Source organism: Lissotriton vulgaris, chromosome 7, assembly GCF_964263255.1.
Source record: "Lissotriton vulgaris chromosome 7, aLisVul1.2, whole genome shotgun sequence".
Lineage (NCBI taxonomy): Eukaryota > Metazoa > Chordata > Amphibia > Caudata > Salamandridae > Lissotriton > Lissotriton vulgaris.
In genome coordinates, this window is record NC_141695.1 from 1,660,579,809 (window position 1) to 1,660,593,936 (window position 14,128).

Here is a 14,128-nt window from a genome sequence, read left to right on the forward strand (position 1 = left end):
TAAAGGGGTATTTTTAGGGTTCAGGGTCAGTTTTCAGTTTTTGGGTAAAGGGGTATTTTTAGGGTTCAGGGTCAGTTTTAGGTTTTTGGGTAAAGGGGTATTTTTAGGGTTCAGGGTCAGTTTTAGGTTTTTGGGTAAAGGGGTATTTTTAGTGTTCAGGGTCAGTTTTCCCTACTGTTGCACCCACTGGAGTGGGAATAGTAATTATTGTTAAGTAATTATATATTATATATGATTCATTTTTTTTTTTATTAAATATGTATTATTTTTTTTTTTTAACAATTATTACATATATTTAAATATGTTTAAGTAATTATTATGTATTATTTACAGTTTTTTTTATGTTATTTTAAATTTAAAAAAAATCGATATATTTAACAACGATATTTTTTACATCGATATTAAATTTTCGATATTTTGGTACTTACCATGTTGTACATAGGGCGTCGATATTTTTGCTATCGATATAATTACGCCGATATTTGTGTAGGTCGAAATTCTGTCTGTCGAAATTCTGTCATAGATCCGGCAATTGCAATCGTCAAATAAAATCCAACAACTAAGAACCAACAACTAAGAACCACAAATGCAATGGAACCATGCAAACAACCAAGTTTCAACAACAATGACCAAGGACTCTGGGAGCGACCCACAAATACTTAACTGAAAGAACAATGGCGTCACCAGGAAGGCCCGTCTATCGTCTCGCCGTACAAAGGACTACGCCAGGCGCCAAAACAGGTCGAAAGTCAGGGCATCAGTCCGTCGCAGCCGTCAGGAGGCGGGAATCTCCGCGGGAAAAGTCTTCGGGCCAATTATTTCGACAACAGGATTGATGAAGCGGGGTGCACCTTCCCTCTGGAGATTTCACACGAAGTTCCTCACGATCGTCGGGCTTTGGACCGGTACCGCTGATGTCGCCCCCCCTTGTTGGGCGCCAACTGAAGGACTGGGCTATTTTAAGGCCCAGCAGTGCCAGGGAACAACACCTGAAACCTTCGTGGGTTACCTGTTCCGGCGTACAAATCACAGAGACACAGGACACTTCCTTCGGCGTCAAAGATCAGCGTTTATTTACTGCAGGGATACAGAAATCGCAAAAAGTACACTACGTGTAGGTTCTGAGAGACTGCTTCGAATTGCAACAGTGGATCGCTCCTTTTATACATATTTTAGTCATAGCACAACATAGCGAACAAAAGGTTACAACTCAGTTCCCACAGTAAACTTCAAAAGGGTTGCTTTCATGTCTTCAGGAGCCCGGAACATAATTACAGTAGCATTACCGGTTCCCAACTGTAAAAGTACGTTATCCCACCATTAAGTACATTCCATTCTGGCTGTAAACGAGTTAAGAACAGAGACAGAAACAGGTGCAAGGAAGACAAGGTTAGACAACAGATTGAAAAAGAGTATAGGGGGCAATATCGGAAACACGATTGCCGGATCAAAGGATTCCTGCCAAATGCATGCACGGATTCACTGTTTGGAGCTACACCACGCCACTCACCACGGACCTTGTCTGAATCAGCCTGCTGAACCGCTGCTGCTCGCCGGACCCGCTGCGCGGGTCCCGCTTCGCGGTGTCAGTGGCTGTTGCTTGCTTGTAAGGGGAATCAGCTGGTGACCGGCAGGGCTGCGAGGAAACAGCGGGTGGACTCCACGGACCAGGAGTCCCCGCGCGCCCGTTTCCAGCTGGGCTCCTCTCCCTGCCGGCCCCGCCTCCATCCATTCCAGCATTTAGAGGCTCTCTACCCTTCCCTCGGCGGATTCACTGTTTGGAGCTACACCACGCCACTCACCACGGACCTTGTCTGAATCAGCCTGCTGAACCGCTGCTGCTCGCCGGACCCGCTGCGCGGGTCCCGCTTCGCGGTGTCAGCGGCTGTTGCTTGCTTGTAAGGGGAATCAGCTGGTGACCGGCAGGGCTGCGAGGAAACAGCGGGTGGACTCCACGGACCAGGAGTCCCCGCGCGCCCGTTTCCAGCTGGGCTCCTCTCCCTGCCGGCCCCGCCTCCATCCATTCCAGCATTTAGAGGCTCTCTGCCCTTCCCTCGGCGGATTCACTGTTTGGAGCTACACCACGCCACTCACCACGGACCTTGTCTGAATCAGCCTGCCGCCGGAGGCTAACCGGTTTACTGTCATCTTAGCCGGAGTACCACCACTAGAAACAGGGGAATCAGAAACCTTTAGCTCCTTGAAGAATAAAGTAATAAAATGGCTCAACTGGAATAGACCGCTCCCGGGCCACCTGCACAATGAAATTATTATGGTAAGGAGGGTTCCCTGGATAGGCAAGACCCCTAAAAACATCAATGGGGACTGCCTAACCGTTAGTTTTAGAGACCCTCGCACAGTATCCCATATATGTGCAGGTTTCAACAGATCTTTTGACTCAACGATCCAGACCCTTCCCGTTTCCTATTTCTTCCCACCAACCAACATTCGCTACCAACAAAGAAGAGGGGATTGGTCCGTTTGTCGTAATTGGCCCGTTCGGATTAGCGATTAGCTGAACCTACACGTTGTCCTCCTTAACTTGGCTATATACGATAAACGCCATTTTGAATATTGCAGCGGCCATCTTAGACCATGAGCGGCCTCGTGGCCGACGTGCCCTTTAGTCCTTTGTCCGTTCCACTGACCACTCTCATCTGCCCAGCAACAGGCTATTTTTAGTACTGGTCAAGCCACACATGCGCAGTTCTCACTGACCCGTAAACCTTCAGGAATGTGCCGCTAACTGACCAGTGGGTTTGAAACTCTCCAATGAGCTGGCAGTATTCCAAAACATGACCATATATGTCTCTAAAACTGTGTCTTAACTTGTGCCGCCTATCTTTTATTGCCCCAAACTTGTATATAAACGGGGTCACACCGGTGTTCGGTGTGATACCTCTTGCATTACCGAAGGGTGCTGTTTGAGTGTACCACCACCCCATGGGGTTTTAATAAACTTGTTCTTTGCATTTTACAGTTTCCGTGCCAACAGTTCTTGTGTAAGTGGGTAATCTCTGGAGCGTGTAGGCCTTGGGAACCCTGAAATACTTCAATTGGCGACCACCAAGGGACTCATCGGCGACTCGGATGCCCGAAGGAGAGGTCGTGACGAAGGCTTGGAAATCCGCCATGGGCGCGCGCTGCCACGAGTGACCCGAGTCTTGGCTGCCACGGTGTTTTTTCCTTTCCTTCCGATCTGACCTTCCAGGTGGCGCCGGTCTCCGACTGAGTTTTCGAAGTGTCCGCATCACTGAGAGAGTGCCGTTTGGCTGATTTGGCTTACAAGACCTTGGCAGTTGGAACCTGGACAGTTGAGTATTTGGTAAGCTTTGTGTTCGGTAAGGTAGTCTTCGGACGCTTACTGAAGTCCTACGAATTGTGTTCGGTAAGGTAGTCTTCGGACGCTTACTGTAGTCCTACGAATTGTGTTTGGTAAGGTAGTCTTCGGACGCTTACTGAAAATCTGTGCTTTGTGATCGGTGAGGACGCTTGCCGAATTCTATGAACTTTGATTTGAGTTAGCTAACATTTTGAATTTGTGATCTTTGAACTTATATGTGTAGTGCACTTCACATAGGCAGGCATGTAGAGATGTTTCTCTAACTTTGTTTTTTTTCCTTTGAGCGGCACAATTGTGAGAAGAACTGTAAGTGCCATTTGGTCCGGTGTCACGCTTTCGTGATACTCTTTGAACATGCCTGTTTTTAGCACACTCCGGGGAATGTGTTGTTTAGGAGATGGTACCTCAATTAGGTTAGCGGAATCACAGCCGGCTCCCCCAGAGGGAACACCAAATAGGGAGATGTATATTAAGTTTGGCCTCCCCCCTATTATGTACGGTAAATTATGGCATAAGTACACTAAGGCCGATCCCGAATTGCAATGGCCCCTACACGGGTCGTACGATTTGAGTAAAATCCAATTTGTAGAGCAATGTATGTTTCAACGCAGGTCTAGACAAAACATGTTTGATTGTGTGCGAATGTGGGAGAAAGCGGCGCGTGAACGAATGAAGCGTGAGGTTGCCTTGGCGGACAAAGAGCAGCGCAAGGCTGCTCGGGATAAGGCTTTACAGCTGGAGGAGAAGGAGGCTCAGGAGAAGAAAGAAAGGGAGGAACGGGAGCGTAAATTGCTAACGACTGGTCAATTTCCTATTCGCCGACCACTTTATCCTGTCCTCAATAATGAAATTGATGATTTCTCTTTGTTAGATCGGTCACCGCCTCCGTACGTTACGCCGACGGCTCCAGCTGTGGATTCTGATGATGACGGACGGGATAAGTTGGGCAAGAAGGGTGTATCGGCTCTCAGGTTTACCGCGGAGAGGTCCGCTCATTTACGTAGTTGGGCTCGCAAAGTGAATAAGCATAGTGTTACTCAGGATCAATTGATATCAGAGAAAACGGGGTGGTCGGATCTTGAATTAATGTATTTTTTGTCCAGCCTAGCGGATGAAGTTGTAAGCGCATATCGTGAGTTTTCTGATACGTTAGAGCCTAAAGTTTTGTCGGTGTATCGTGAGAATTTAGCTAAAGGTGATTTTGATCTTACAGATGTTGATGACCTGTTCAAGCATTTGATCGCGCTGCGGGATGAGACAACCCATTTGCGACAGGAACGGAAACGGAGGCAAAAAGAGGCTGAGCCGGGAAATGATGAGGCGGTTAAGGAGTGTTCTCTTCGTGGTTCAGATAAGAATTCTGCGTTGCATGTTATGCCTATGCGTGAAGCGGCGCCTTTGTATGTTCCACCAAAAGGGGAAGGTACGGATGATGATAAGTTGTCGAAGGATGCGAAAGGGTATTTTGTGTACAATTGGGTATATACACCATGGAATAGGGCAGATGTTATGGCACTGAAAAATTCTTTACCTGATCTCCGAAAGAACCCAGCGGCATTCTATGAGGGGGTAGAGGGGGCTATATCGTCTTGTGTGATGACTCTTGTAGATATAGATTTGTTTTTTGGGCTAATTTTACCACCTGATATGTGGAGGCAAATTCGTAAAACTAATGACGAAACGATTTTGGGGGGGACCTGGAAAGAGATAAATGCTGCAGATTTAGATAGAGAACCAGCATGTAAGCCTTGTCAGCTAATTCTAGATCTTCCGGCAGCTATTTTGCATACATTGAAAACGCTCGTTCCTGCCAAAAAGATAGATTGGACCATGTTAACGTCGTGCAAGCAGAAACCAGATGAAACAGTCTCAGATTTCTTTACACGCTTCGAGGAGGCATTTCATGATTACAGTGGTCAATCTTTAACTGACGATACGGGTCGGCATTTGTTTGTAGATAAGTATGTGGCTAATCTCCTACCAGAGATTGCTAAGCGATTAAAATCGAGTGAAAGTTCCTGGGCCACGGCGACCCCTGCGTCCTTGTTAACTATGGCTCAGTATTATGAGCGGCAGGAGGTGGAGGCTAAAGAAAGTGTAGAGAAAAAGACGAAGGAATTGAAAACGAAGGTGATGTTGGCGCAGGTTCGGGGAACACAGGGTAGAGGGAATGAGAGAGGTAGACGAGGTGGAGGTAACGCATCGTATGGTCGTACGGACATTGCGGAGGATCAGTGTGCTTATTGTAAGGAGTTTGGGCATTGGGCCGACGATTGTCCGGTACTTCGTGAACAGCGTAGCCAGCGTGGGCGAGGTAGTGGAAGGTCAAGAGGAGGTTATACTGGAATGAGAGGTGGAGGAGGTGATCGTAGACAGGTTGAGGAGAGGGGCCGTGGCCAGGACGAACGAAATACGTTTGATAGACGGAATCAATATCAGATTTTGGACGGAGAGAATGTGGAACATCAGGATTATGTGCATGCATAGGATTGCGTAGGATGGGGTAAGGAATCAGTTGAAGTGCCAGTAGATCAGCAAGGTCCATATGTAACAGCGGGTATTTTGGGTTCTACTGATCAGTTTCTAGTCGACACAGGAGCTACTCGTAGCGCTCTGTCGAAAAACTTGGTTCCGAGGGCTCCCCTGTCTGGCGAAATGATTACGTGTGTAGGGTTTGATGGCACACCCTCCCCCAGCCCATTGTCCAAGCCCCTTGCACTATGCATTGACAAATACTTTAGTTTTGGCCAGTTTTTGTTATCGCCCCATACCCCAGATAATATCTTGGGCATTGACTTGCTTAAATATTTTCGAGCAACAATACGCTGCGCTCCAGAGGGAGTGCGGGTTATTCTGAATGACAACTACCCTGACCCTGATGATTGTCCTGACCCTGACAGATTTTGTGTTATTTTAGATATTCCCGCTTTGGCCTCTCTGCCGCACACGTTGTGGGCGACATCAGATACGGATGTGGGAGAGATGCGCGTTCCACCAATACACATTACTGTTAAGGAGGGGGCCCCTCTACCACGAGTGCCACAGTATAAGATCTCGAAGGAAGGTGAAATTGCACTGACGCATATTGTTCAGGATTTGATTTCTGCAGGGGTGGTGGAGGAGGTCCCTTATAATGTTTGTAACAGCCCTATTCTACCGATTCTTAAAAGAGACTCAGATGGCAAGATCTATCGATTTATTATTGATTTGCGTGAAATAAATAAAATTGTCATTCCCCAATACCCAGTGGTGTCTGATATCACGACTTTGCTTACTTTAGTTCCACCGACAGCCACCACTTTTAGCGTTATTGATCTAAAGAATGCGTTCTTTTCTATCCCTGTTCACCCAGATAGCAGATATCTGTTTGGTTTTACGCTCAATAATAAATCGTATAGATTTTGTCGTGTTCCCCAAGGCTATACTGAGAGCCCTAGCATCTACAGCCAGGCTTTGAAACGTCAACTAGATTCCTTTAAATTGCAGTCTGGTGTGGCACTCATCCAGTACGTGGATGACCTTCTGCTCGCCGCCGACTCCTATGCACAATGTGAACAGAGTACGCTTGCGTTGCTTTCCTTTTTGGCACAAAACAATCACAAGGTTTCCAAGAAAAAGCTTCAATACTGTAGACCCCAGGTGACCTACCTCGGTCATCTGTTGTCTAAGGAGGGGCGGGCATTAACATCTGATCGAATTCAGGCAATTTTAGACACACCAGTCCCCCGCACGCAGAGAGATGTGCGTGCCTTCATAGGGTTGACATCTTTTTGTAGACAATGGATCATGGGTTTTTCACATATCATAAAACCTTTGCTAGCATTATTGTCCAAAACTACACCGATGCCTCTTGAGTGGACAGACGAATGTCAGAAGGCCTTTGAGCAGTTGAGACAGGCCCTTTGTTCTGCACCTGTGCTAGGAACACCAGATTACACGAAACTTTTCACATTGTACGTGCACGAGAATGATGGGTGCGCGTTGTCAGTGTTAGTGCAGTTACACGGGGATAAGCAGAGACCATGTGCATACTTCTCTGCCATTTTGGATCCTGTAGCACGAGGGTTGCCTGGGTGTTTTCGAGCGGTAGCGGCAACAGCAGTAGCCATACGACAGAGTGAGGGCATAGTGTTATCGCACAAACTGTTGGTGTTAGTTCCTCACGCAGTAGATGCCCTGTTAAACCAAACAAAGACCCAATACCTCACGAGTGCACGACTTACAGGATATGAGCTGACACTTTTAGCGCCACACATAACATTGAAAAGATGCGCTACTTTGAACCCCGCGACTTTATTGCCCTATCCGGCCGAGGAGGGTCAGGAAGAAAAACATCATGATTGTGTTTTCCTGACTGAGGAACAGACAAAGGGTCGTGTTGACTTACAGGATGTGCCACTTCCTGATGTGGATGGGGAACTGTGGGTTGATGGATCGTGTTTGAGGCTACCAGATGGTACGACTTCCGCAGCATATGCGATCACGACTCTTAAGACGGTGGTTGAAACAGCTAGAATACCACAAAAATCGGCTCAGGCAGCAGAGCTGATAGCTTTAACAAGAGCCTGCGAATTGAGTGCTGGCCTATGTGTGAACATATACACAGACAGCCGGTATGCCTTTGGAGTGGCCCATGACTTCGGACTTCTCTGGAGGGAACGTGGGTTTCTAACATCACACGGAGAGCACATTATGCACGGAGAGTTAGTGCGTGATCTCCTAAACGCGTTGCTTTGCCCCAAGAAAGTAGCGATAGTGAAGTGCAGTGCCCATAAAAAGATCACGGATAAAGTGGGTCAAGGAAATGCCTTTGCAGACAGCATAGCAAGGCAGACGGCTATGTCCCGAACTAGCTCCCCTATGTACGTGGTACAATCACAGGCCGAGAGATGGAGTGATGTTAGAGCAGAGATACGGGATATTCAAAAATCAGCTACAGAATCTGAGCTTGCGGCTTGGGCAGCAGATGGGGTGCTAGATGACAAAGGTTGTTGGAGAAGCAAAGACATGGAGAAGTGGAAATTGCCTGCGGCTTACTTACAGGCGATGGTCCAGATGACTCATGGACTGGCCCATGTCGGAGCTCTTGCAATAACTCGGCTTTTAACACGAGTCTGGGAACATCCTGAGATTGCAAATACTGCAAAGAGAGTAGTGCAGACCTGCCTGGTGTGTTTACAACACAATCCTGGGAAGGGGGCCCATACTCCGAAAGGAGGGTTCGTTCCACCTTCTGCACCGTTTGAAGTGCTTCAAATGGATTACATCCAACTCGAGCGCTGCAATAACCTGAAGTGTGTCCTAGTGGTGGTGTGTGCTTTTAGCAAATGGGTTGAGGCCTACCCCACGAAAGACAATACGGCTTTGACTACAGCTAAGGTATTGCTTAAGGAATTCTTTCCTCGCTTTGGAGTCTGTAAATTTCTGTGGAGCGATAATGGGCCCCATTTTGTTGGAAAGATTGTGGAATATGTACTGAAGGGGTTAGGGATTCAGCAAAAGTTCCACGCTGTATTCCACCCTCAGTCAGCAGGTTTGGTCGAGCGGTACAATGCCACCTTGAAGCTTAAGCTGGCCAAAATCGTGGCGTCTACATCGTTGAAGTGGCCAGATGCATTGCCGCTAGCACTGCTCTCTCTTAGATCAGTACCCCACTCACGAACCGGCCTTACGCCCTATGAGGTGGTGTTTGGCCGCCCCATGAATATCTGGGGGGTGCCCAAGCCGCGATTAATACATGATGTGCCTTGTGTTATGATGAATGATTATTTGGCACGATTAACAAATGATTTGCTCTCTATTCATCAACACGTTCGAGAAGCGCTCCCTGATAACTCCACTGGAGAAGGCCACGATCTTCGTCCTGGGGACCACGTGATGATCCGCTCGTTTGAGAGAGCAAGCAGTTTGGAGCCCAGGTGGAAAGGCCCCGAGCAGGTCCTCTTGGCGACCCGCACTGCAGTATGAGTGACGAACAGGAAGCGGTGGGTGCATTCGACCCATTGTCGCCGTGTCTCTCCGGACCTGGTGACTCCTGCTGTGCTGACTGACTATAAGGAGATCTTGGAGAAAGAAAAGAGCCCAGCTGTGACGTCGGCCGAAGTGGAGGGAGTCTTCCCGGACCAATCTGCTACCGGAAGAGAGCGCTACAATCTACGCCCGCGATAAGAAGATTTTTGTTCCTTTTTTATGACTGGTTGGTTACCGCTCCAGGTTTGTGAAACGGAAACCGGGAATTCCAAGGGGGGGGGATCAGTTCTGCCAGAGTAGCGACACCCGTCTTGGCCCGGAGAAAAAAACAACGGCTACCTCGGAGTTCAGCACCGCATTTTTCTTTTTTTTTTTAGGTATACACGCACGTGTATCTGGGACAATTTGTGAATAATTTGTGAACAATTTGTGCTACTTGAGACTCTGTACAAACTTTCTTGAACTATGGCATCAACGGCATCTCGTGACAAGAAAATATTGGGTGCCTTTCTCTTTGTTCTAACTATTGTGGTGATAGCTGTTATAGCCTGGGTAGTCGAACTTGTGGTGCCTGTACGAGAACATTTGCTGCCGACTACCCCGGCACCGTCTGAACATTTCCATTTTACATTGCCATTCCATGAAGAACGCCATCGCCAAACGTACTTAAATAACAGCTTCATTCAGATTCTTCACCACACGCATAATATGACCAATACCTCTAACTGCTGGGTGTGTGGAATGTTGCCTGGGCACCAGAAGAGAGGGGGCACCCCACTTATTCCACTCCCGTTTTCGCACAATGGGTCATGCAATGCCTGGTACACCCTCCTCTTTACTTTGAGATGGCCAACCAAAGGGGGGGTGCTTTTCCGTTTGAATAAAGTATGTTCCCATGACAAGGATGGGTTTCCCCGGGCTGAGGGTACACGTTTTGAGTGGGAAGAATACAGGCCTGATAATGTATCTGCTCCACGAATATATAGCAATCAGCGAAATGTGAATGTATCCGGTGCTCATGTCATAAATGTCATTGCCACAAAAGCCGATTTATGTATCCGAAACAAGGGCACGATTGCAGTGGGGAAAAGCGAATGTAATATTACTCTCACGTTTGATAGCCCGAATGGCATTTCATTTGTTGCATCTCGAAACACCTACTTCGTCTGTGGAACGAAGGGGTACCATCAGCTTCCAGTGGGGTGGTTGGGCACATGTTATGTATCGTTTGTGCTACCTCCTGTATTCATTGCCCCTCCGATGTATCACAACGACTATACTCTGTACCACGATTTTGTTTTGAACAGAGTTAAGCGAACTGTTGCTCTAGAGGACATTGATCAAACGGACACTGCATTACAACAATATGTGGATTTCAATCTGGGACTATTCTCCTTTGTGGGGGCTGCATTGAACAGCCGGAAAATCAGACGGCTGACTCGCGTTGTCGAGGCTGTTGCGAATGACACTGCTATTGCCCTGGGGAATATTACCGAAGAACTGCAGATTTCCAGAATTGTCACCCTCCAAAACCGGATGGTGCTGGACGTTGTTTTGGCTGATCGTGGGGGGGCATGTAGAATCATCAGAAGCAGCTGTTGTGTTTACGTCCCTGATAATTCTCCATCTGTGTATGATGCGATTTCCAAGCTGCATAAAATAGCTGCCGAAATACACCCGGACAATGGAACTTGGACACTTTCTGGATGGTTCTGGTCCATGATTGCAACTTGGGGCTGGAAACTGTTGACAATTCTCTGCATACTTGTGGGAGCAATGTTCTTTATATGCTTGTGTATCCAATGTGGCCCTGCCTTATGTTCAATGTGTCTATCAGCTTGCTTACCATCGAGACGAGCTCTTGCCCATGACAAAATGATGCTACACAAAGAGGTGACACAAATTATGTTAATAGACATCGAGGACGAACATCCAGACTATGTTCATTATGAGGTAGATTCAGCTAAACGCTAAAAGGGTCGTCTGTCGTAATTGGCCCGTTCGGATTAGCGATTAGCTGAACCTACACGTTGTCCTCCTTAACTTGGCTATATACGATAAACGCCATTTTGAATATTGCAGCAGCCATCTTAGACCATGAGCGGCCTCGTGGCCGACGTGCCCTTTAGTCCTTTGTCCGTTCCACTGACCACTCTCATCTGCCCAGCAACAGGCTATTTTTAGTACTGGTCAAGCCACACATGCGCAGTTCTCACTGACCCGTAAACCTTCAGGAATGTGCCGCTAACTGACCAGTGGGTTTGAAACTCTCCAATGAGCTGGCAGTATTCCAAAACATGACCATATATGTCTCTAAAACTGTGTCTTAACTTGTGCCGCCTATCTTTTATTGCCCCAAACTTGTATATAAACGGGGTCACACCGGTGTTCGGTGTGATACCTCTTGCATTACCGAAGGGTGCTGTTTGAGTGTACCACCACCCCATGGGGTTTTAATAAACTTGTTCTTTGCATTTTACAGTTTCCGTGCCAACAGTTCTTGTGTAAGTGGGTAATCTCTGGAGCGTGTAGGCCTTGGGAACCCTGAAATACTTCACGTTGTGGAACGGAGGGGCAGACAACGAGTATATGATGCTAGACCACCAAGACAACCTCAATACGCACCCCAATTCCACCCCTTTATGGATCATAACCGCTTTGGTTGCTTAGATGGCCTAGAGGGAGTAGACTGACTACACCCCGTCTCTCGCTCTCTGAAGCCGACCAACACTCCGGCTAAACCTGATGTCCCATCCATGGTCCATTTATCCACCCCTACCGAAGCTATCCCCACTAATCTGGCCCAGATTTCACCCGTTACAACCCCTACCATACAATGTTCTGAAATCATTCCCATTACCCCTGCCCCAGCTACCCCCACTGTACCGGACCTGATTCCCCTAGATACGACCCGTACTACACCCTCTGTCTCAACTATCCACATTAATACAGTAATGGACCAAAGGGTTAAGGGTTATTCATTGATGAGCTGGAACATCGCTGGGTGGCGGCAAAAGGTTTCAGCACTGGGTTGGAGGGAACACATTGTGGTTTATGATATCTTATGTCTGCAGGAAACGTGGTCAGTGGAAGATATTGCCTTTGATGGTTTTGTTTCTTATAACTGTAATGCGGTGGAATCTGCAATGGGGAGGGCCAAAGGGGGATTGTTGATTTTACTTTCTGTACACATACCTTTACGTGTAAGGAAAAGCCATATTGTGGGGTCCCATTCGCAAATTTTGGAAATATCGGTAGGCAGGGACCGAAATCTATTGTTGATTAACCATTATAATAACACCTTTGACCCCTCCAGTACCACTGTAGTAGACGAACTCGAATCGGCTCTGGATTCCATTCTTTGCAAAACAACTGTATCTTATGATATTGTTTGGGGAGGAGATTTTAATATCAGAACTTGTCCTCTCTCATACTCAACTACTTGTGGTTATGATGGGGAAAATGGGGAAAATTTACTCCACTTTTTACACTCTCCATATGGCACTTCCCTTAACAATCTGATGTTAAAAATTGATATATCAATCCACCAACATGCCCCTGATAATGAGGGTAATCTGGCGCCCACCTTCACGGGGAGAAACACCACCTCCATTATTGATTTCCTGATCATTTCCAACCGGGTAGCTCCCCATTGTTTGGTCCCCCAGATCTTAGAATACGACCTGAGTGACGACAATGCGCTTACCATGGTCTTATATTGTGAGCTCCATAGGGATGTATTCTCTGGTAGGGTTGTCGATGACATTACCCCATGTAGACCTAACGGGACTCGCATAAAGTGGAGTGGGGAAAAAGCTGAGAATTTACATCGCAGGGTGGTGAAAGCTGGCCTAAACGCACAAGTTACTACTTGTGTAACGATATATCTGTAAGAGACATTAGTTAGTGATAGATTCCTTACCTTAGAATATCCCCAGGCGTCAGACTGGATCCGGAAAATTTTGCGTAGCAGTACCCTTGCGCGTCGGTAGGCGTCGTCTGCGGCTCCGCGTCCGTCGTCGGCGTCGTGGGCGCCGTGATGACGTCGTCGGAGTATATAGACGCCGCCTCCGCGTGCTGACGTCAGTTCTTAGCCACAGCTTTTCCGCGCCAGAAGCGCAGAGCCATGACAAAAACCGACACTGGTGCCAAGAAACTAGGGCCCTGAAAGGGGATGACCTTAACCCTAGATATCGGTTCGCAGAACGGGGAGGATGGGTGGGTCGGTAAGGAATCTATCACTAACTAATGTCTCTTACAGATATATCGTTACACAAGTAGTAACTTGTGCATCTGAAAGAGACACGTTAGTGATAGATTCCTTACCTTAGAATAGATACCCCAGCAATACCATCCCCGTGGTGGTGGGTCTGCGAACCAATATTCACACCAGAAAGTCCTGGAGAACGGAACGGCCGAAGTAGCCATCTCTCCGGACTTGACTGTCCAGGCAGTAGTGCCTCGCAAACGTGTGCAACGAAGCCCACGTAGCAGCCTGGCAAATGTCCTGCAGGGGCACACCTCGGCCCAAGGCAGTTGTAGTGGCCGTGGCTCGAGTGGAATGAGCCCGCAGCCCAACAGGTGGTTCCTTCTTTGCCAAGGAGTAACACGCCTGGATGCACATGATAATCCATCTAGAAATGGTCCTCTTGTGCACCGCTTTCCCTTTCTTAGCGCCCGCGTACCCAACAAAGAGTTGATCATCCACCCGGAACTGGCGTGTGCGATCCAGATAGAATGAGAGCGCACGTTTTGGGTCCAGACGGTGGAGCCTCTCCTCCTCTCTCGAGGGGTGCGGAGGCGGAAAGAAGGTGG

The 14,128-nt window shown here is 47.7% G+C and overlaps 1 protein-coding gene across 1 annotated transcript in view; it reads right to left on the minus strand.

Moving 5' to 3' along the window:
• The window catches only part of SYCP2 (synaptonemal complex protein 2), a 3,993,018-nt gene that overhangs the window by 2,240,994 nt on the left and 1,737,896 nt on the right, over positions 1–14,128 (minus strand). The window lies entirely within an intron of this gene.